This window comes from Protopterus annectens, chromosome 17.part0 (assembly GCF_019279795.1).
Source record: "Protopterus annectens isolate FY-2018-M chromosome 17.part0, PAN1.0, whole genome shotgun sequence".
In the NCBI taxonomy this organism is placed as follows: Eukaryota; Metazoa; Chordata; order Ceratodontiformes; family Protopteridae; genus Protopterus; species Protopterus annectens.
Window position 1 is genome coordinate 82,116,173 of NC_056751.1, and position 25,000 is coordinate 82,141,172.

Below are 25,000 nucleotides of genomic sequence, written 5' to 3' on the forward strand. Positions count from 1 at the left end.
GGCAAGGCTAAGGATCCAAAAAGTGCATCGGGATCCGCTAATAGGAATCAAAGCAATATTACAGACTTACTTAATATTGCCAATAACATTTTTCAACTAAGAAATTTGTCACACAGTACAGACAGACAATTGGAAAATACTGTTTTTTTTGTTTTTTTGTCCCATGCACAGATGAACATCGACAATGTCATGAGAGGATGGGGCAAATGGAATTAGGTGCAAACTTCGGGAGGAAGGAGGAGTTATGGAACCACAGATGTATGCATGGGTCATCCAAGAGGCAGACCCAGGAGGATTGCTCAGAGACCCTGGATCACATTCTTAAAAATTATTTTGCCATTCATGGGTCAGCAACATTTAATTTAACTAATAGGGTGATCCCTGCAGAAACTTAACATTTTGAATAAAGGGTTTACGTTTACCCTGGTACAATGGGCAGATTTATTGAATCGTTTAATGGACCTACAACAGTTTCTCAGAAAGCTTAACTTAAAATTATATTTTGAGGATGTTTCTGAAGATCAGTTGGACTCCACTGCTTCAAGAGATTTCAGTAATGCTACACTTAAAAAAAAAAAAAGCCTTTTCAACCCCCCATGGCACAACACATTCCTGATTTTCCAGAAAGTGTGCGAGAGTGATCTCCAAAACTTGCTACAACAAAGCAATACAGAAAAGTGGTTGTGGTTTAACCTCACACCTTCTGAGTTTACAGCTCTAAGTGAATTGGAGAAGGATACAAGCCTTTGATTCATGAAGGTGGATAAAGGAACATGTATTGTTTTGATGGAGCAAGCACAGTACATTAACATATTGGAGACGGACTCGGTTAACAATGAATACTATAAAAAAGTGGATCTTAAGGCTGTCTTGCGTAACTTTGCAGGCATAGACAAGTTGCTTAAGAACTTGAAATGAAATAATTTAATTTCCGTGGAAGATTTTAATTTTTTGCAAGTGCCCTCACCTTGGGAAGTTTTTTGTCATCCCAAAAATGCATAAGGATGCAGTAAAGTCACCCTTCAAGCATATAGTGTCAAGTAAACGGACTAAGACTGAGAAGATTTCTGAATTTATTGACTCACTACTTAATCCTATAGTCCAAACTGCACCTTTTTATTTAAAGGACTCTTGGGCTTTTTTAAATGAACTATTTCTTAACCAGCCAACACATGAAGATAAAATGCTGTTACATTGTGCATTGAATCACTTTACACTAATATCCCGGACACCAAGGGTCTTGAATATGTTAAAACATTCTTACACAGTTATTCCACTTTCTCACATAGTAAAATTGAAACAATTTGCAGCCTGCTCTCTTGTGTGCTACAAGGAAATGTTTGTCATTTTAATGGAGTTGTTTACCAACAAGTTAAAGGGGTAGTGTTGGGATCAAAAATGGCCCCAGCATATGCTAATCTGGTTTTAAGTGCTTAGGAAATCAACACCCTGGTTCATCTACCAGGTTTTCAACAAACTAGACTGTACAAGCGATACATAGATATCTTTTTTGTGTGGCAGGGTATACCTGAAAGGGGTAAATGGTAATTATGAAACATATATTGTTAACTTGTCTGGTTATGTTCTTGATGATTTTGAGAAGTCCGTTTTAGAGTGTGGACTAAAATTTATTCCTACAGTTATACCATGCCTTCGAGATAAAGTGTGATATTTTTAGGTTTATTAGAAAATTACAGCTCAAAGTGATGTTTGATGGTAAGATGGCTTCTTTAAATAATTATTTAGATGTAACTGACTCTGATTCAGCTATGGATAGCTTCTACTCGTGCATCTGATGAAACACCTAATGCTTATTATGTATTTGATACTAGTACGATTTCTACAAAAAGCAAGTTTGTTCCTATGTTTAATAACAAGAAAGTGTCACAATTGGATAAAATGTAAAATTTTTCAGTGAAACAGGAAATGTATAATTTTTTGGAGAACACTAATAATATTGTATATAATTTAACCAAAGCTGAATGGTCTGCTTTAGTAGCTCTTAGTAACAACAGGAGTCTTATTTTTAAACCTTCTGATAAGGGTAACAAACTTGTTATTAAGGATGTAACCCGATATTTGGAAATGTGTTACAGACGTCTAAATGATGAAAATGTTTATTTGAAGGTATCTTTGTCTGTGTATGAGTCTGCTATTAATGAGTATGTAGATTTGATTGGAAAGGGTGTGAAATTGGGGTATATTTTTACAGATGATGCCAAAAAGAAATTTAGTGTGGATGGTGTTGATATTGCTTGTTTTTACTGTTTGCCTAAAATACACAAAAGTTTGTCTAATCCACCTGGATGTCCTATAGTGTCTGGGACTAAATATTTTGCGCATAATATTGGGTGTTTATTGCATCAGCTTTTATTACCAAAGGTGATGTTACCTGTATATATATTAAAGATGTTTTTGATTTCTTGAACAAATTAATAATATGAAATTTAATAGGAATATGTATTTTGTTACTATGGATGTTCAGAGTTTATATACAAACATTACTTTCGTATTGAAGCTGTTAGGTTTTTCTTGGGTGAATCTCTTGCCACAGAACATATTATAGAATTGCTATCATTTCGCCTTGAAAACATTTTTTTTTAATTTAATAGGGAAATTTATCAACAGAGATGAGGTACGGCTATGGGGGCATCATTTGCTCCCTCATATGCCAACCTCAGCATGGAGTTGTTTGAACTAGAATGTATATATATATATATATATATATATATATATATATATATATATATATATAGATCTTCATTCTACATGCAATATGTTAAATTCTATGCTCGGTTTATTGATGGTCTAATTTTTTTGTGTGATGGTGGAGAAGATAAGGTGGATGAGTTTATAGAGCACATACAGTCTAATAGATTTAATTTGTCATTTGATGGCATACAAAGGGGTAAAAGAGTGTCCTTTTTGGATGCCAAATTGGATATTTCTAGATCTAATGGACTGCACATGAAAGTACATAGAAAATTTGATGGAAATAATCAGTATTTAAGAGCTTCTAGTTGCCATCCCCCACATACAATTGAAGCCCTCCCCTATGGGGAAATGGTGCAGATTAGTAGGTTATGTAATGACCCTATAGAACTTCAAGATGAGATGTTGAGAACATGCCTGATGTTTGAATCTAGGGGATATAGCAGCTCGGTTATTAATAGAGCGATTGCTAGGGTTCAGAAGAAAGAGACGGAAAGTCACCCCAGGTATAAAAAAGTTGGTAATATACTTAATGGTAGTCAGACTGACATCTATTTTGTGTCTACTTATAGCTGTTTCAGTGATATTCTAACAGGTTTGGTAAAATATTATTGGCAGTATATGCAATCTAGTGGAGACTGTCAGTTATGGTTATCTGAGAAGTTAAAATTTTCATTTAGGGTGGGGAAGAGTTTAAAAAACTTTAGTAAAAGGAAAATGTATCATGCCTATTGTTAGTTTACACAATTTGAGATTGATTGCCAGACTAAAGAAACTTCAGCTCTATTCAGTAGCATACCGCCTGCTCAGAGGTGATCTCTGCCTGACGTACAAGGCCATGTCCAATCAGGATCTGATGGACATGCTCCACCTCAAAAAATCCAAATCCATCAGGACCACGAGAGCTAAAGACTTAACTCATTAACCCCGAGTACCTTCTCATGGTGCATCTGTGCCTAGCACCGAGCGCGCCATGAGAAGATACTAATTGCAAGCTTTTATGCCCGAGTGCCTTCCACAAGTGTTGGAAACTATATTGTACATTTGTAGATCAGCTTAATGTGAAACACACTGAAATCGTAACTGAACTTGTAATTTATATTATGCAGCTACGATTCAGTGTGTTTTTACATGCGTCTTACATTTAACTTTCATTAGAAAATCTACTTAGAAAGTAGTCGGTAAAGCAAGTGGTGGCAGCCAATCGGAATCTTGCATTCCAAGCCACCACTTGTATCACATCTCCACCCCCAATGTGAATTTCTTTTGTTTTCCCCCAAATAAATAGAGGGTCCAGCAGCAGGTCTGTCCTTTTCTTCTGCAAATATTTGTCGATTTTACCTGCTGCTGGATCCCTCAAAAGTTATTTTGTACACATCGCTGGAGCTACAAAAGTTTGCCGGTTCAGCTTCCTGGTTCGGATTTACCATTCAGCTTTGCCGCTGTTTATAAGGTAAAATTTGAGTACAATGTCTTCTGCATTTACTGAATTTGTGACAGACCCTTTCAATGTGGAACTTCGAGGAGCATGAACGTTTTATGTCAATATGGTTTGTAAGGAGCATGAACCCTAAGTTGGTAATTCCGATTGCCGCATTTGGATTGCACTTGCCTAAGTTAATTTTTTTTGTTTTGTTTTGTTTTTTTTCTCCTTGTGGTTCGGTGCATGTGCTGCAGTCCTGTCAACCCGCTAGAAACAACATAGCTTTTGGCAACATGAAAAGTTGTTTTTCTAGTTGCCATTTTAGTAGGTAGCCCGCCAGTAGGTAAGGCGCTCATTTGGTCACCGAGCACGGCTTCCCTAAACTGTCCTCATAAGGTCGGCATCATTCCTGCCTTGGTTTTGCGAATAGTACGTGTGTTACAGGACATCTGGAAGGGCTACCGTGCTTGTCCTAGCAGTCTGTGCTGGTACTCAGCTGAACCTTATAGGCTATGGGGCTTTGCTCTATAAATCCTGGCCGCCCCTTGTACTTCATTATTTGTCTCAGAGAATGCTGGCTTGAGAAAAGATCGCCGCGTGTTAAAAATGATGTCTGTATGGTAAACTATGCCAGGCACCGGAGATCTGTGTGTGTAAACAAACTGCAAGCCTCTCCTAAAGACCATTTCATCTCTCGTACATAAGTTAAGATAAGGCCCTGCTGCTGTAGCATGGTTTTCTTGCTTATGCCCTGAAAACGCTCATTCCAATTAGGTTGTCTAAAGTTTCTTACAACTACTGCTAATGCTATGCCTGTAATAAAAAATGACGGAGGTCATGCCACTGAGGGGAGCATTTGTTTTCAGGTATGTTGTTAGCGGCAGCAAAAGACTGAAAACAAAAGTAGGAACGCCAAAGAGTCTGAGAGCCAAAATATCCTGTTAGGTATGTTGTTACTATAGCCTCCATGGCTCTTGTTTGTACGATGTGTTTATTGTTTTTTTAGTGTAATGTGTTTAATAGGTTTCTAAGGAACAGTTTGTCGCTATGAAGTGTGTCATGCATTTAATGTTTTGCAGTAAGACTTACGGCTGAAAAGTAATGCCAAACAACCATAACATTTGCAAAATACGCTCTTGTTTGTAATGATGTGTTTATTGTTTTTTTAGTGTAATGTGTTTAATGGGTTTTCTAAGGAACAGTTTGTCGCTATGAAGTGTGTCATGCATTTAATGTTTTGCAGTAAGACTTACGGCTGAAAAGTAATGCCAAACAACCATAGCATTTGCAAAATACGCTCTTGTTTGTACGATGTGTTTATTGTTTTTTTAGTGTAATGTGTTTAATGGGTTTTCTAAGGAACAGTTTGTCGCTATGAAGTGTGTCATGCATTTAATGTTTTGCAGTAAGACTTACGGCTGAAAAGTAATGCCAAACAATCATAGCATTTGCAAAATACGAAAATTATTTTTTACAATGTTCATTCTTTCATGCGTTTATTTTTTTTACTTGCTTGTCTTATCCGTCACATGATCGCTGAATGTTAGCGAGTTTGTAGGGCAAGTTGTGAAGTATCCGTTTGCGTTCAGGTTTCGCTCGTATAAACGTTGATCACAGATAACCTCTCAACCGTACATATTCATGCTGAATGTCTTGATTTCTGCCTCATATATTTTGCATATATTTTGCATTATAATAATTTCCGAATCTATTTCCTTCATAAAAGTACTGCTAACGCCAATCCTGTTATTTTATCAGCGTTCTAAGCTTGTAGGACTGAAAGTGTTCCTATCTGTTGCTTTGCACCTACTCTTATTTATTTATTTTTTTGCTTATCTGTATGGCACACAATTCTCTAAGTGCTTGTAAATTTGATTGTAATTTCTACTTGCATAACATACGTATCTGAACAGATCCCGGGTCAGGCTTGAAAGCAAGCATTTGTGTTGATGTCAAACACAATAAAAGATTGTGTCCTGCCTAGCTGCTAGTTGTAGAGTTAGGAGTTAGTGTACTTTAGTATTTGGTGATAATTCTTCTCTGTATTTTATTTTCTTGTGAAGGGGGTCTACCTTGTTGAGGATGCATTTTGAAAATATGTATGTTCTGGCATAATGTCAAAATAAATGTTGTAGCTGTTATCAGTAGCTGATCCCTTGATACTGATCCTGCAATTGGCATTGGTGAGTCTGAGGCTTAACCTCTCAGTGTCAACGGTGTCTTTAGAATCAATGTTTGAAATGAAGACCTCAGTTCTGATGTTATTACCTGCCTTTTCAGCACTGATGGGAATGTTGACCTCAGTGTTTCAGGTCTCAAGCCAGGCCACCTTAAGGCCAGTGGTGTATATGGTGCTGTTCTCCATAGCCAACAAGTAATGTAGCTCTAATGACCCCAAATCTTTTAGTCAGCATCAATACCAGCATTACCTTCAGCACCAGACAGGCCTTCTACTGAGCTAAAGTCCCTGTAAAGTGATGTGCAGGAAAATTGAGGTCTTTCAGCAGCCCTCTAGGGCCTTTCCAGCTGAGAAGTGAAGGACTTCAGCACCTTTGGAATCACCCTCTATGGGTTTCTCTGGTAGGCTTTATACCAGAGGAAGCATGTGGAATTGCCCATCAAACAGCCCACATCTTCCTTGGATGATAAGGATGCGATTCACTTGTGTCTTCCAATTACCCTGGGTTTTGGAAACACCTAGAGATGAAGTGTCAGACAGGTGGACTGGTACATTGAGCCTGTATCCATCCCACAGTGGATGTTGCAGAAGTCTGAGTTGTTCCACTATTGGTGGATATTTTCAAAGTAGCCATCAACTTCATATTGGAGAACCAGAATAATGTAGCCTTTGTCCTCAAGAATATATCCCATGTCATGAGACTTCCAAACTGGAAAGTTTGGTTTCAGCAGCTGCTCTCAGAGTTCCCCTACAGCACAGAGTCAAAAGCAGTGCATTCCCATTTTCATGCATTCTCCATTGTTTCATTGAGGATGTTCAGCTCCATAACCAACCAGGTTAATTTCCATAGAAATATCTCTGACAGAATATACCAGATTATCTCATGGTTGTCAGATGAACTGATCTAAGACAATCTGCTAACACAATCACCAGTAGTGTCAGTAATGGTGAAACTTATGCTCTGTGTTTCTTACAATGCCACAAACATAAGTCAAGCTCCATGATCCAGCAAAGAGATTCTCCAGGGTGTGTGGCCCCAGCTAGCAAATTCTGCCAAGGATGCCAATGTGTCAAGATGACATTTTTTAAATGTCCCTTTTCAACTACTGAAATTATTTGACCTTGAAGTTAATGCTCATTTGGAAATTATGGAGAAAGAAGATAACACTCGTGGCTGTTGCCATCATGTTGCAAACACCACAATGTCTCTTCTTTAGGATGCAAAAGAGGCCCCATTAAAATGTTTTTCAGGCGTGGGTAATAACTACAAAGCTCTAGCAGGTGGTCATCTGCTCTGAGGCCAGCTCTTCCCCCTGTGGAAGACATCAGTCATCTATCCCTCCATCTCTGTGCATGGTGACCTATAATCAAAGATAAATATGATCAGGACAGTGATTTCCTTGGGTTCCAAAATTACATTTGTCATGAATACCATTTCCCTGTTCTCCATCCTGCTGCTGGCTATCCCACCCTGTCAGAAGACTGCAGTAAACAAAGGGGGGCATAATCCTCCACTACCACAAGAGGGGAAAAAATGTCTATGCAAATTTGTGTATTTCGATATATATGTATGACGCCCATTCACTTTGTGGTAATTTAGAGCAATTGACTGGTAGCTGATTTTGTAGTTGGAAATCCTGTTCTTTACCTTCAAAGCACTGAATGACTTGGTAACCTTTGGTTCAGTAATAGAAATGGAGTGTCTGAATAGCTGCTGCCAGCTGTTTCAATTTTAGCTTTGATTTTTGCATTCTGGTATAGAAATTAGATGTAAATGTGTGTAATTATGTAAAACTATAAAACACATTTGAACTAGAAAGCTTCCATAAAGCAGCTAGAACCTCTGAATTGGTAGATATACATTGAAATATAAAGTTCTTTGCTAGCAGCAACCTCTTCAGTAGTTACAGATATCTGTGAAATTATTCAGATGACTTCTACCTATGCAGAGATTGTGCATCTTTGGAAACTAGTTTACAATGTAAATCAAGATAAGTAAGTACATAGGGCTGCTGAGGAATGCCATGAACAAAGTTGATTGTATAACTAATGAGGACGAGTCTAGCAGTATATATTTTGTTACTTTCCATCCTAAAGTTATAATTGGTGTTTAAAATTTGCTTATGGAGACCTCACTCAATGTTTGCTGTTTATTATTGTTGAAACGCTAAGTCATATTCACTTTTCCCGAGTAAAATGTATGGAAATGAGTATATTTTCTGGTTGGCTTACTGTGTGATCAAGTTTTGTTACTTATAGAAAGTCAATAAGACCCAAAATGTTAGAAGTTTGATAAAAGCTGATCCTTGATGCAATCCCACCTCCACCGCATCTGTCACTCACACCGCAGACTCACTGCTGTCACACTACCCTTGTACATATCCTGCACCACTTTTACACTCCCGACTTCCTCATACAATACCACAACTCCTCTTTAGGCACCCTGTCATAAAAGAAATGGTTTATTTATATTAATAAAGAGAGAATATTACAGAGGAAGATTAACTGGCATGGCTCTGACATGTACTAGATACTGTGATTAACCTATGCATGGAATGCTTTGGTGAGTACCATGGCCATAAGAGTCTAGCAGACTGCTGACAGCAGTAAGATGTGCAGAGCACGCTATACATCAAAGTTGTGACCAGGCCGTTGGGTCCATTGCTGAATGGGCACATGTAAAGAGAAAAGGCAGAGGTAAGGCAGACTGCTGACACTGAAGGAGGTCATGAGACCATAGTGGTATCAGCAGTCTGAGTGGGCAGCCGGCACAGCTATGGGACACTACAGATAACCAACATCTGGAGCCCCATGCCTGTCCTTGGCGTATTAGTGGTGCGGTGGTCCTTACCCTGCTTTTTCTCTTTACATGTGCCCTGGCTGGGCACCCTTGTCAGTGTCTACCCATGCTTTATTTCAGATAAGACTGTCTCCTGCTGTTCTGGGAGTCACTGGAAAGGGAGCAGCCAAAAACCTTATGCTGTCCCATCGCTGAATATTGTGCTGCTGGGTGCATCACAGGGGGCATACCCAGCCAGCATGGATATTGTGATCCACCAGGATGGCATTTGGGAATCTGGAGACTCTACAGCACAGTCCCATAGTGCTGCTGTCCTTGGTAAGCATGGGCTTGGGTGTGCCACTGTGATGTAATGCAAAAACATGCAAAAAGACAGCCTGGGTCAGTCTTGGTCTTTTGACATGTTGCCTTGATGTAGCTCTCCACTCAGTCTCCCTCCCTTCAGGTGTAGTCAGCGTATGTAGGTGAGAGTAGTAAATGTATGAAGATCAGGACAGCAATTAGTGAGTTACTTCAGCCCCTCATCCCTTAGGTCCATTGCTGAATGGGCACATGTAAAGAGAAAAGGTAGAGGTAAGGCAGACTGCTGGCACTGAAGGAGGTCATGAGACCATAGTGGTATCAGCAGTCTGAGTGGGCAGCCGGCACAGCTATGGGACACTACAGATAACCAACATCTGGAGCCCCATGCCTGTCCTAGGCATATTAGTGGAGCGGCGGTCCTTACCCTGCTTTTTCTCTTTACATGTGCCCTGGCTGTGCACCCTTGTCAGTGTCCACCCATGCTTTATTTCAGATAAGGTAAGACTGTCTTCTGCTGTTCTGGGAGTCACTGGAAAGAGAGCAGCCAAAAACCTTACGCTGTCCCATCGCCGAATATTGTGTTGCTGGGTGCATCACAGGGGGCATACCCAGCCAGCATGGATCTTGTGAACCACCGGGATCGCAGTTGGGAACCTGGAGACTCTACAGCACAGTCCCATAGTGCTGCTGTCCTTGGTAAGCATGGGCTTGGGTGTGTCACTGTGATGTAATGCAAACACATGCAAAAAGACACAGCCTGGGTCAGTCTAGGTCTTTTGACATGTTGCCTTGATGTAGCTCTCCACTCAGTCTCCCTCCCTTCAGGTGTAGTCAGCGTATGTAGGTGAGAGTAGTAAATGTATGAAGGTCAGGACAGCAATTAGTGAGTTACTTCAGCCCCTCATCCCTTAGGTCCATTGCTGAATGGGCACATGTAAAGAGAAAAGGCAGAGGTAAGGCAGACTGCTGACACTGAAGGAGGTCATGAGACCATAGTGGTATCAGCAGTCTGAGTGGGCAGCCGGCACAGCTATGGGACACTACAGATAACCAACATCTGGAGCCCCATGCCTGTCCTAGGCATATTAGTGGAGTGGCGGTCCTTACCCTGCTTTTTCTCTTTACATGTGCCCTGGCTGTTCACCCTTGTCAGTGTCCACCCATGCTTTATTTCAGATAAGGTAAGACTGTCTTCTGCTGTTCTGAGAGTCACTGGAAGGGAAGATGTTCACTGGTTCAGAAGGGATGGCATTCACCTAACTGAGGAGGGCATTGCGTTCTTCTTGACCAACCTCCACAATGGCATGAGGAGAGTCATGCATGATTGTGAGAAGAATGGAAAACACCCATGACCAAGTCAGACCAGTATAGTAAGTAAAACACTACTATGAAATGTGTTGTGTAAAATTAATTTCTCTGAGCTTGGCAAATAACTGTTATGGAAATTATGATTTTTTTTCATATTTTGGTAAATAACTTTGCAGGGGAGCATCTGAATGTGCCAAGTAATATCTCATTTTGAAGACAATATTGCTGGTTCTAATATGGTAAAAGAATTGTGCCAGTATGTTTGACACATGTGCAGATATCAAAGTTTGTTTGAGACTTATGGTTATGGAAATTATGATTTTTTTCATATTTTGGTAAATAACTTTGCAAGGGAGCATCTGAATGTGCTAAGTAATACCTCATTTTGAAAAGATTAATTATAGTTCTAACATGGTAAAAGAATGGTACCTGTATGTTGTACTCATAGGCAGATATCAAAGTTTGTTTCTGACTTAGGTTATGGAAATTATGATTTTTTCATATTTTGGTAAATAACTTTGCAAGGGAGCATCTGAATGTGCCAAGTAATATCTCATTTTGAAGACAGTATTGCTGGTTCTAATATTGTAAAAGAATTGTGCCAGTATGTTTGACACATGTGCAGATATCAAAGTTTGTTTGAGACTTATGGTTATGGAAATTATGATTTTTTTCATATTTTGGTAAATAACTTTGCAAGGGAGCATCTGAATGTGCTAAGTAATACCTCATTTTGAAAAGATTAATTATAGTTCTAACATGGTAAAAGAATGGTACCTGTATGTTGTACTCATAGGCAGATATCAAAGTTTGTTTCTGACTTAGGTTATGGAAATTATGATTTTTTCATATTTTGGTAAATAACTTTGCAAGGGAGCATCTGAATGTGCCAAGTAATATCTCATTTTGAAGACAGTATTGCTGGTTCTAATATTGTAAAAGAATTGTGCCAGTATGTTTGACACATGTGCAGATATCAAAGTTTGTTTGAGACTTATGGTTATGGAAATTATGATTTTTTTCATATTTTGGTAAATAACTTTGCAAGGGAGCATCTGAATGTGCTAAGTAATACCTCATTTGGAAGACAGCATTGCTGGTTCTAACATGGTAAAATAATTGTGCCTGTATGTTTGACACATGTGCATATATCAAAGTTTGAGACTTATGGTTATGGAAATTATGAGTTTTTTCATATTTTGGTAAATAACTTTGCAAGGGAGCACCACATTGTGTGAAGTAATGCATCATTTTGAAGACAGTGTTACTCCTTACATCATGGTAAAAGAACTGTGTCTAGGCACTGTACACACATACAGATATCACCGTTTGTTTAGTCTTGTACGAATATGAAAATTATACATTTACAATACTTCTCATTATTATGGCCATATCTTTGCGAGGGAGCATGGTAATCACACAAACGATGCGTCATTTTGAAGCTGACATTCAGATGCACAACTTCTACACTGATATGTAGGCTCTGTCTGTTACAGGTGATGAGATATTATGCTTTGTTTATTTATCAATTATGAGAAATAATATACTAATCATATTTCTGTGAATATCTCATGAAAGGAGTGCCACACAGTTATGGTTAAAGTATCATTTTAAAGCTGACATTCATACTAACAAATTAAATTCAAATTGTATGGGTCTGCATGGTACATAGACCAAGATATTGTGGTTTGCTTTTCCAAAAAATTTAAAAAATTGCACAATATCAGCATTCCTTGCCATATATTTCATTATGACTTTGATATGCACTATCAACATTTACACTGTTGGAAAGGTCAGTGTCTGCTGAACAACTTTCGCGTTTACATTTTTAGTGTAGCTCTTATAGTTAAAGAGTTATGAGCATTTGTTTTCTGTATAGTATTACAAGTGGATTTTCTGAAAATGAGCTCAGGCTGCTCTGTTGTTCCTATGGTGGAATTCAGCAGGCAGCTCTTCCTGAGCTGCTCTGGTGTGAATGAGTTAAACCTCGGCACAAGTATGAATAGGACATGCTGGAGGGATAGATTCATAACCCAGAGGCTTCCCATGCTTTGGAACAAGATCCCAGTTCATGTTAGGCAGAGCCCCTCACTGACTCTCTTCAAGAGAAATCTTGATGAGTGGATGGGAGATCGTATGTTTACCCCAGGGGTCACATCTGTGTCACTGCTAGACAGGGGCACAGTAAACTAATTCTATTATATAAGGGGACTTTCATTGTGTCACTACTAGACAGAGGCACAGTATTCTAAATTTATTCTGTACATTTTTGTACCATTTCATGGGGTGGCAAAAGCCACATCACTATGGCTAGGCTTACAAATGCCCCAGGGCAGATAGCCTAGTACTAAACTATGAAACTATGAAAGTATTACTGGCACTTGTGTGTAGTAAATGCAAGGCTTGTTAATATATTGTGAATAGTTTTGGGAATATTAGTGGACGTAGATTTACAGTGAAAGGTTTTTTTAGATGTGATACTACTGGTATAATCTATGCCCTTAAATGTCCATGCAATAAATTTTACATTAGCCAGTCTCAAAGGGCCTTTTAAGTAAGGCTTTTAGAGCATATAAGAGATACAGAAAATTTTAAAGAGACTAGTTTTGTGTCCGTTAATTTTCACCAAGTACACCAGGGTTCATCTGTGGGTTTGCAAGGTACTATTTTAGAAAAAGTGGAAAGAATTAATTTTGTTTCTACTGATACTTATTTTAAGGACGGACTTTTATATAAAGAAGCCATCTATATTCTTAAATTTCATACTCTTATACCTAATGGTATGAATTCTGAACTTAGTTGGAGATTTCTCTTTTAGTTATGTGATTTTTTTTTGTGTCTTTATTGAATAATTGGAAGCACTATTTATATTGAGTGTTTTTTTGAGTGTGTATCCTCCTTTGAAGGCATTCCAGCTGAGACGTCAGAGAGTGACTAAAATGTGCTTGGACTTTTATTGGGTCACTGGTTTGTGGTTGTTTATTTTTAATTATTTTATTTTTTGAGTTGTGTATTATTATAACTAAAAGTCTCAACTGTTTCATCAAGTCCCTTTCAGAAAGCATTCCTTTCCTCAGTTTTAAAATTTCAGGATGTGGCACAGTGGTTCAGTTTTTGGACACTGAAATTACTCTCAAAATAGATAATCTTTCTTGGGAATCTAACATTTTCAGAAAAAGACGTATTGTTAACAGTTATTTAGATTTCAGAAGCCAGCGTCCGTTTTTTATGAAGAAAAATATTGTAAAGGGGCAAGTCATTAGATACTCCCACATTATTAGTAGGCATGACATCTTTATTCAGGAAAGCGGAGTTCTCTGCAGTCTTTTTGTGAATAGAAATTATTAACTGCCATTGTTAGAGTATCATTATGGCAGTGAATGGGTCACGCAAGTTCCAACCAATACTCAAGTTTAGGTTTCAGTAAGCACGCAATCAACAAACACCCAATCAATGTACTGGTTTGGACCGAGCCTTCTGGTCTTCCAATCAAAGTTTTGCTTTGAACCGAACCCCCTTGCAGACCTATCAGGAGAGTACTGTAGTTCGGACCCTCAGTTTTCCACTTCCTATTTGTTTAGACCAGAAACCTATTAGAGACATTATTTCTAAAAACTGGTACATTATACATAGTAGCATGGAATTAACCTCAGTGCTAGGAAATGCGCCAACTTTCTCACACAAGAGAACTAAATCATTGCAGACCTCATATGAACATTCAGATGCACCATTAATGATTTGAAAATTGTAATGACACTGATAAACCTCCAGGCGTGTTCGCCTGTGGCTCATGAGTGGCCCCACCTAGTTTGGGTTTATATTGTCTTCTGGAAAGAGTTAGTCATTGATGTTGTAAGTGTCCATGGTTTAAAATGCATTGTTTTGAATCTTTCGGTGAAATATAATAAAAAAACAAACTAGGTGGGGGTCTACACCACCCACACCCCCCAGTGTGGGGGGGCTGTGACCCCCCACAACCCCTAACTATTTATACTAACTTCAGGATCATACTACAGTGGGGAAAAGGACATATACCTTTTAGTTGCCTTACACAGTACTCTACACAGTGCCAGTACTTCACTTCAGTGAAATGAGATTCGGTGCTTTGAGCTTTCAGCAATTTGGTGAGGGTGAACTGAAATTCAGTGAAATGAGCTTTCACTGAAACAAAGTAGACCCATATATATGTATGTATATTTGTGTGTGTGTGTATTGATATATAAACATATATTTATACATCTCTCTTTCTCTCTCTCTAGATATATGTATATATACACAAACACACACACACACACACTCTCACACACACACACACACACACACACACACACACACACACACTTCCACCTACTACTGAACTTTACTCTGGATTACCAAGTACTATTTTCCAATTATTTTTAACCATATCAATAACATCCTGACTGTCAGTAGTTAATGTTACCGCAAAAGCACACCTCCTATCAGCAGTAGTAGTATTGCTTTTTTCCTTTTTCTTTATAATTAAATTAATTCCCCTGGTTAAAATAGATGGAAAAGTAATATCTTTTTTACTAGGTACTTATTTTTTTGAAGTTCTTCTACACTGTTTCACTGTTGTTATGAATTATATTTGTTTTCTTTACCTTGTGTTTTACTTGCATTCTGCTTTAACAGCATATTAAAACTTCAAAAGAGACCACAGCTCTCTCTCTATTCTGAGTCGGGCAGAATTTTTTTTTTTTCAGAATTTTTTTCCCGCCCTGCCACCCAGTCACAGTTGTCTTGTTAAATACCACTGTCTTTCTAGTTGCCTGCCTCTTATGTTAATCTGACCATATATCTCATTTCCTCTCTACTTTCACTGGCTTGTGTGAGTAATAACTAAATCAAAAACCCCTCCCCTTCAACTATTTAAATTTATTGGCCATCCTACTGTATTCCATAGTACCGGAATACAAAACTGACCACCCCTTTCAACCCATCTTGCTGTTTTAAAAATAGTAACTCTCCACTAAACCTTAACTTTTTAAACAGGCAAAACTTAAGTTACCTACTTTCACGTCTAACTTCTCTAGTGCACACTGCAGTGTGCATTTTTTCTCATCTTACCTTTAAGCATCCCTTTGACTAGCACTTTCTCTAATACCCGCTGGAAAGCACTAGGAAGCCTTAAACTGATACAAGCACTCAACTCTCCTTGTTAATAAGGAAAAATTAATAGTAGGCACTAAACAGCCTATAATTGCAAAGTACCTTGCTAAGGTAAGGGAAAACAGCTCCTGTACTTTACAAAAAAAAAAAGCACCAAACCAGGCATGTCCAAGGGTCAGCTTCCGGTGATTTCTCCTGTCCACCTGGTGAATCTGGGCATACTGGGGCAATGCAGCAATTGCCTCATGTACACAGACAACCCTCTCCTCCTACCACCCAACACTACAACCTGTGAGAGATGCACTTACATAGCCAAAATGGAAGCAAAGCTCTCTCCACCCAAGATTGTGCTAGACAGTCAAGAGGAGAAGGTTAACACCCACACTACACCTCAAGCAACACATAGCCCTTCTAAACCCACACCACCAACACCCACATATAGCAACACTAAATCCCCATATGCAGAGGCCCTTAACTGTAACCTGCCCAAGCAACAAGGACCTCTGAAGCTGAAACGCAAACAAACACCAATCACAACCAAAGTGTCACATAGTTCACAACACCTGTGTGCCACCCAGCAACAGCCCCTAAGGCAAGACAATGTACCTAACACTTTAGTCATAGGTGACTCTATAGTCCTGCACACTGATGTCCCTCTCACCAGGTTGAACAAGGAGAAAATTACAGTCAGCTGCCTGTCGGGTGCCAGGATCCGCCACGTAACGCATGCACTCAAGTCACTCCACAAGTACAAATATGACTCTGTCATTGTCCATGTTGGAGTGAATGACTTGAGACATACCTCCCTGGACTACATGAAAAGAGACATGGAAGAGCTCTCGGATCATGTGGCCCAGGCAGGTATGACCCTAGCCCTGAGTAGCATCCTGCCTTCGCCCAGAATGATACCACAATATAAGGACAAAATGATTGACTTCAACAATTGGCTAAGCTTCTGGTGTCATTCAAAGGGGATCCAGTATCTGTCTGCCTGGGACGACATGATTGACAGACCACGATGCTTTGCCAGAGATGGTCTGCACCTGTCGCCCTGGGATTCAGGTTACTGCCTAAGGCTCTTGCCAACCCTATAGTGCCTTTTTAGGCAAAGTTCAAAGGACAAAACCACCACCGTAACAGGTACAAGCATGCAAAATCTGAAGGTAATGCTACTCAATGCTAGAAGTCTAAACCTCAAAATGCACTCTCTCGAGGCACTCCTAAAAATGGAGAACATCGATATCTGTGCAGTAACTGAGACCTGGTTCAAGGCTCCAGAGAGCACCCCTGCAATACCAGGCTACAACTCTTACCACACTTTTCGGCCACCAAAGCAGGACCGAAACACTAAAGGTGGAGGAATGTCAATAATTCACCAAGGATATTCACACCACCAGGCTAGTTGCCCAACACAATGCGTCTGAAATTCTCCAGGTGCAACTAACACTAGGTAAGACTGCAATCCAAATTGTAGCTTGCTACAGATCCCCCACCATACCCCAAGATTCTCACTACACCTTTCTAAACATTCTGGAAAATATTAAGATAGAACCAAACACCCTAATACTGGGTGATTTTTAACTACCCTGCCATTAACTGGGAAAGCTACTCATGTACCAACACCTTTGCCCAACGGTTCTTGGAATTCATAAATTCCAACGCCCTGGATCAACTAATCCATAGTCCCACTAGGGGCTCCAATATCCTAGACCTGGTCATTACCAACATGGGAAATCTATGCTCCACACCTATGGTCACCCCCTCATTAGTCACGTCTGACCATAAGCTAATCACCCTTAACATCCACATCCCACCCCCATCCCCCAGTAAGGAAACCTCCATAAAAAACTTCTCCAAAGCCAACTTCATGCTACTCAAGTCAGAAGTGACAAACTTCATGACACCCATGCAGACGGGAGCTGAAAGTTCAACTGCTGAATCCTACACTAAGGCACTGTATGAGCACATCCACTCATGCATAAATCGTGCCATCCCAAATAGAACCAAGATGCTCTCATCCAAAAAAAGAAGCCAATCTGGTGGTCCCCTGCCATAAACAAAATTTACAACAAAAGGAAGAAACTGTTGCAGAAAAGAGGAAAGTCCCAGTATGCAAAAAACTTCCTTACCAGCCTCAGTAAGAAACTGAGATCCCTCATAAAATCCTCCAAAGCTAGTTACGAAAATAAAATTGCCAAAGATTCCAAAGACAACCACAAGGCATTCTATAACTATGTCAAGAATCTAAGTGGCAATGCTCAGATCTGCTCTGAGCTAAAACAGAATGGCATTAAATATACTGATCCCAAGGATATTGCCAATATCCTGGCAGATCGATTCAGTGCCAACTTCACCCCCCTCTCACCCCCTAAATGGCCCATCTCAATACCGGAAGATTGCCAATTTCTGGTAATAACGGCCACATAGGTAAAAACGCACTCTCCAAAGCTAAGAATACAGCATCCATGGGACCAGATGACATCCCGGGCTGTGTACTACATGAACTACAATATGAACTGGCACCTCACCTAAGTGTCATGTTTAATCATAGCCTCACCTCAGGTTTCGTGCCCACTGAGTGGCGCACAGCTACAGTTATCCCACTCCACAAGGGGGGATCCACCTTGAATCCCGGAAACTACCGTCCCATCAGTCTGACAAGCCTTATCTGCAAGGCCATGGAGCGTATTATCATGGAACATTCTCATTAATTTGCTCAACAAATTCGATAAATGAACTCTCACTGCTTTTCCAAATAAAGACCAAATCATCTATGTAGCTTTTATAATATGTAACTTGCTAAAATAACAGTATAGCTGTCAAAATTCTTCCTTACACTAACACATAATTGTATTGGTGAATGTTGGGACAAACCTTGACCCCCAATTTTTGATAGATTTTGTGATTAAACAGGAAAAATTATTCTCGAGTAGCAGATCCATCTACAGCATACTATATTTTTTGTGACCATCCATTTAACTTTTTCTAAATAGTCTCATATACTCCATCCGTTTTCCTGGTCAGTACTAGTGTATAAATAATTTAAATCTGTTGTTCCAAGTAATGTTTCTTCACCTGTGAATTCATATTCTTTTAAACTATTTAAAAAGGACAAGGACTCTTTCAGAAAAAAAAATCACTAGCTTTGCACTATAGAGTTCAGTATACAATCCAAAAAAACAGAAGTACATACAGTTTTATTCCTAGAAGAGGACATAGTAGGCCTATATGGAGGGAACTTCCTATTTTTATGGATTTTTGGAATCCCAAAAATTCTACCAAGTTCAGCTTGTTGCATCAGTAAAAATGCATTAGTTTCCAGAGAAATATAACTTTGATTAAATAACATAAAAAGTTCTCAATCTATTTCACTATAACAGTTTCTTACAAAATCTCTACTAACAACTCAATATTGTTGAGCATTGGAAAATATACTAATAATTTTATTTTCATATTTGTCTTGCACTATAATAACCAGACCACAGCCTTTGTCCACTTTCATGTATCTCAAGTCTTTATATTGACAGACCTGTCTTACGACTGTTTGCTCATTATGGTCCAAGTTAAACATTTTATGCTTGCCTTTCCCTTTGGCTAAATTGTTGCAATTTAATAGTTCCCATCCCATACATCAGAAGTCATTCCTGGTTAAAGGCCAGTTTGTCCATCTGTCTCGTATGGTCTCTGATGACCTGGTTTTTATATCCGATTGGGACCTTTTGGCTAAAATGTTTTTTTGAGAGAGATTATCCCTCTGATTTTGCTGGGAGCATAAGGAGTGAGGTTTGTAATAACAGAATTGGTCATTTTCACCCTATTTTAGGTTGCTTGGAAGTGACTGATCCAGAGAGAGCTAAAGACGATAGGTCCAGAAGTTTAGTTTTGGATTGCCACTCTTGTATATACCTCAAGTTCTACAAACGATTACCAAGTTTTGGAATATTTTTTAAGTCAGACAGGGACACATGTAGCCTTTTGGGGGAAGAACCTAGGTTTGTATTTAAAAGAGGTAGGAATATGAAACAGTATTTTTGAGGTACCGTCAAAGCCAGTATTGAATTCACAGAGAAACAACGGGAAGAGGAAGTGCAGCCGTTGTAACCAATGTAGTATCATTTTGGAGACCAGATTCATATCAGTAGGACCGGGTGGTAGGAAAATCAGGTTAGCAGATGGATGTGACTGTAACACCAGTAAAATCATTTATATTGCACTTTGTTCTGCATGTTCTTAGTTTTATATTGGGAAAACAGGTCATTTATTTAGAAAAAGAACTTATGAACATCTTAATGATATTAAAAATTTTAACAGCAATAATGCGTTACACACTGTTAGTTGTATTCATTTTGTTTCTTTTACGTTTGTTGTGTTAGAAACACTTGTTTCTCCACGGGGGGGGGGGGGGTCCTTTTGGAATGATTTTAGAAGTTAAAGAATTATGGCAGCTTCACCTTAACTGTGTGGACCCCCCCCCCAGTTGGAATGAAAATACTTTTGCTTTGAGTGTGTTAAAATTAAGGGCATATGACTAGGTTGATTTGTTTGTGTCTTTTGGCTTTTCCCGGTTAGGGGTCGCCACTTTCAGAACTCCGGTCCGCTAATGATTGGTAGTTGATTTTTATGTGCCGAGTTACCAGCCCTGACGCACAACCTTCAACGAAGGTACGCCCATCCGCGCATGTCTCCACGCAGAAGATGCTCTAGCTGAGAATCGAACCGGACAGCGTCTTACTGTGAGGCGACAACGCTACCGCAGCACCACCACTGTTCTGTAATTTGTGAGTTCTAGGTTTCACAGTTATTTCATTTTTAGGTGAGTTAAATGTTTATTGGCATGGTTGCTGACAATGATTGTTGAAGTGATGTCATTCATTTAATTGGCATTGCCATGTCAATTAATTAACCAATGATTTTCAGTTATGTTTTAATTTCCAGTATATAAGAGTTATTGTAATTTCTTTTTTGTTCTGAAGATGTCTTTGTGCCATTAGACGAAAGCGTTCAGCCTGGCACGTTTTGGTTATAATAAAGTTCCTGAGTTTTTAACTGCAGATTCTTCATTCATTTGTGTTCGTAGTGGTACTATTGCGACATAATTTGGTTTATGTAGTTTTTATCGTTGCAAGAGTTATGCGTGTTAAATTGTCAAATTTAAATTTGCACATTTTAGAAAAAACAGTTACCATATTGACTAAAGGAGAATTAAATAGGCTTGTTTTTTTTTAACAATGCATTCACCATTGGTTAAATTAACATTGTTTAAAGTGTACTTTAAGGTTTCATACAAACATTCTAAAATCCATAACCAATCTTCTGCAAAGTATAAAAGTAAAACTTTTTGATAATACTCTTGATTCATAAGCATTAAAAGTATGATCAGACAAGTTAAAAACTGGACTAGTAACTGTTAACGCCCTCGCCCCCTCCCTCTCCCTCTTTTCTTGCCCCGATTGGATGTCCTTGGATTGTTCATAGGAGGATTCTTCATACTTTTTTTAACTGAAAAAAATGGGACTGGTTGGGGTGGGGGTATATCTGGATTCACAGTATTTTCAGTGACTTGCAACCTTCCCCCATTTTCACCAGTAGCATTTTCAGTTAAATTGTTACCTTCATTGTTAACAAGTTTAGCATTAAATTCATCCAACTGGTTAACTCTGCTACCAAACATACCAGGCTGTTGATTTGGTTGGTTATAAGAAAAGTCTGTAGTTTGATTAAAACAAGCTTGATTGTAAGCATAAGCTTTTGAATCCCTATCAGTTTTTTTTGTCTTACATTAAGTAAGGGTAGCAACATGACACTGAATTTTTGTAGCAATATTGTCATGTAATTCCTGAGAGAAAGAACATTTTTGTATTTAGAAATAAAGTAATTTAGTTAAAAAAATGTCTTCTTTAAGCCATTGAATGGAAACACTGTTATAACCAATTAAGGCTGTGAAGGCTTCCAACACAGCTTTGTTGTGAATATGAACCAGTTCTTCGTAATTCGAATCATAGTATTTAATCCCATTGGGAAATTATACATCCTACATCCCAGTTGCACCTGCTCTAATTCAATACATCTCTGTGGAAAAATAATTGTCATATTCAAGAGACTTTAATTTTATAAGTTTGTTCTCTAACTGATAAGTAAAGTTTTACAATTGATATCATGAGAATCAGTACCTTGATGTTAATTGGAAATTGAAGCCGTTACATCCTTAGCAAACTGATTCACTCCTGGCCCTTCTACTAAGCTACGAGCAATGTCAAAATGGTTTCTGGATTACAGCGGATGCCATTTTGCCAACACGTAAAGACCGAAATGCTAAAGCAGCGAAACCCCAGGTCACTGATTTTTTTTTTCCTAGGGAAAAAAATTGGTAGACCTACAAAACAAAACATGTCAGTTAAAACATTTTAAAGTGGGGGGCTTCACCCCCCAATGTGGGGGGCTGTGCCCCCCACCCCCTAACTAAAAATACCAACTCCGAGATCGCAGTATGGTGGGGTAAAGTGCAATGTCACGGCTCAGGCCAAATTATTTTTTTCCCTAGGAAAAAAATCGGTGACCTGAGCTTTTGCTGTTTGAACATTTCGCTCTTTATATGTCAGCAAAATGGCATTCGCTGTAATGCCGTTTTGACAATTTAATATAGACCTGTTAATCATATGGTTTGCACCCAGAAAACTCCAGTGGTTCTCCCTTACACGGTACCTTTTCGGGACTCCGTTGGCTTGCTGCATAGCATTCTGAAAAATCTGGCTTAGCCTCTTCAGTTCATCAGGCACCAGGAGAATGGTTACATCAAGAATAGACTGATTACTGCAGTCGTTAAGTCCCTCAGCTGAGGTGATGGAAGCCATGTGGCAACCAATAAAAAGTTCACAAAAAACAGTTGTCAAAGAAATAGCAAAGTTTTGTATAAATTTTTTATCAAGCTCAAACACTTCACTGAGTTAAAAACCGCTACAAGGAATATGTGTGTGTGTATATGTATATATATATATATATATATATATATGTATATATATATATATATATATATATATCTATATATATATATATATATCTATATATAATGTGTATGTATAGGTGTGCATGTATATAGTTGTATTTGTATGCATTGTGTGTTAAGATGGTTTGTATGGCACTGTGGTACATTGGACGGCGATATTGTAGTTTACTGGCTCACCCTCAGTTTTGCGCAGCAGTGGACGTGGCGCGGATGATGGACGAATGAACCTGCTTATGAAATGAGGCATGATTGGCATTCCATTCATATTAGCCAGTGACATCATGCGTACACTGAATGTGTTAACCATGGCTCTGACTCCGGAAAGCCTTTAAAAGAAATGTAATGTGGCATAATCACCTCGCAGTTGCAGTTGTTACTATTGATCGTGGAAACTGAAATATGAGCAAGATCTTGCTACACAAGATGTGCTAACACAATTCAGTGTTTTGCAGTGATCAGGCACTGCACTGCTGTCCCATAGTGGATACTCTGTCTCAACCACAACAGCCCACTTATCTTATGTTATGATGTGGGACATAGCAAGCAGTGTCTGACAGATACACAACAGAATAGATACCTGCACTAAGGAGGTACCAAATGACTATGTTTAAAAATCACCCCTGATTAGCTTCATGCTGCACAGCCCCAGGCTAATTTGATATTTTATACCACAGTAATCATATTCCTTCCTTCCACAATCTGAGTATAGTATTTATGGTATGAACTCTTTGTAGGTTAAGAATGTAATGTATTTATTAAACATCTAATTTGCAATATTCATTAAAATTCCATATACTCTCATCTAAATTTTCTTGAAGCAGTAACATCCATATCAAATCCACATATTTAGTCGACAGGTACTGTTACCTTATGAATTAATGTTATGTTTCAAGTAAAAAAACTATAAATACTGAGAAGAAAACTAAATTAACTAATCTGTTAAATTAACTATATGCAAGATAAAGAAAAAAAAGTGATATACAAAATAGTGTGCTTAATGTCAGTGTTATTTCAAAAAAATGACTACTGCTCTAAGACAATATTTTATCCTTGCTGAATGCAGAACATAAACCCCTCGATACAGAACATTGTTTTACTCTACAGAAATTCAGTAGCTGTATTAATTTTGCTTTCTACTTGGCACATTTTCATATCACATATTTACAGGATAGCACACCTTCCTCTTTAAATGAGACCATTGTTCAGGATCTGAGAAGAACCGCAAATGTAGTGTTTACACCATTGCTGTGCATATAACTTTAGAAAAAGGCTTTTGTTCTTAATTAATGGTATAACAGTTTTAAGCATGAACCCCAAGGGCTTTCCATGGAGAATTAGCTGCATTAAGAAGGCAATGGGATTGTAATCCCCTTAATAGAAGTGCAGGAAAACATGATAGAGTTTCAGATTTCTTAAAGGAGATTGTTACATTTGCCTTTTTGTGCAATACTTATATATATATATATATATATATATATATATATATATATATATATATATATATATAATTTATTGTGTGCGGCGTATTTTACTGTTGCTTGCATTCATTGCAATATATAATATATACTCATTATGGTTCCAGGCAGTATGGTTGAATATTCAGTATTTTACAGTGACGTAAAACGCCTCGGGTGGGGTTTGGGCGGTGCTTGCTACTGTGCATCTGGTGAGCCAGTAAACTACAATATTGCCTACTAGACACCTTACTGTTTTATTTATTTATGTTTGTTGACCAGAGTTGTGGCTTGATCCAAAGTCTACCATTTTTAGCCATGGCCTGAGAATTAGAGTAAGGGGATACAAATATTATCACAGTGTAGATAATGTAAGGACACAAAATGTTATGTTACCATGTACATTTACATTTCAGCAGGATTTATCAGTGTGTGTTGATACTTTATTACTCTGACTAAGATGAAGCAGAGACTAACATGAATGAAAGATTAGAGAGTTATGATCAGGGTAATTAGGCATGAACTGGAGATAAGCGTGCTCCTTTCAGTTGCAAATTGTTGTATTTAAGTGTGGGAATTGAACTGTTATAGCTATGATACTTTGAGTATGATATTCATAGTGCCACAGTTCACATAACCCGTAACAGTAATTGGAGATTAGCAGCACTATACCTGTATTTAAAATAAG

At 38.5% G+C, this 25,000-nt stretch overlaps 1 protein-coding gene across 1 annotated transcript in view; it reads left to right on the plus strand.

Moving 5' to 3' along the window:
• The window catches only part of ZCCHC7 (zinc finger CCHC-type containing 7), a gene marked incomplete at its 5' end in the record, with an annotated part of 2,015,093 nt that overhangs the window by 290,280 nt on the left and 1,699,813 nt on the right, over window positions 1-25,000 (plus strand). The gene's annotated exons all lie outside the window — the stretch shown is intronic.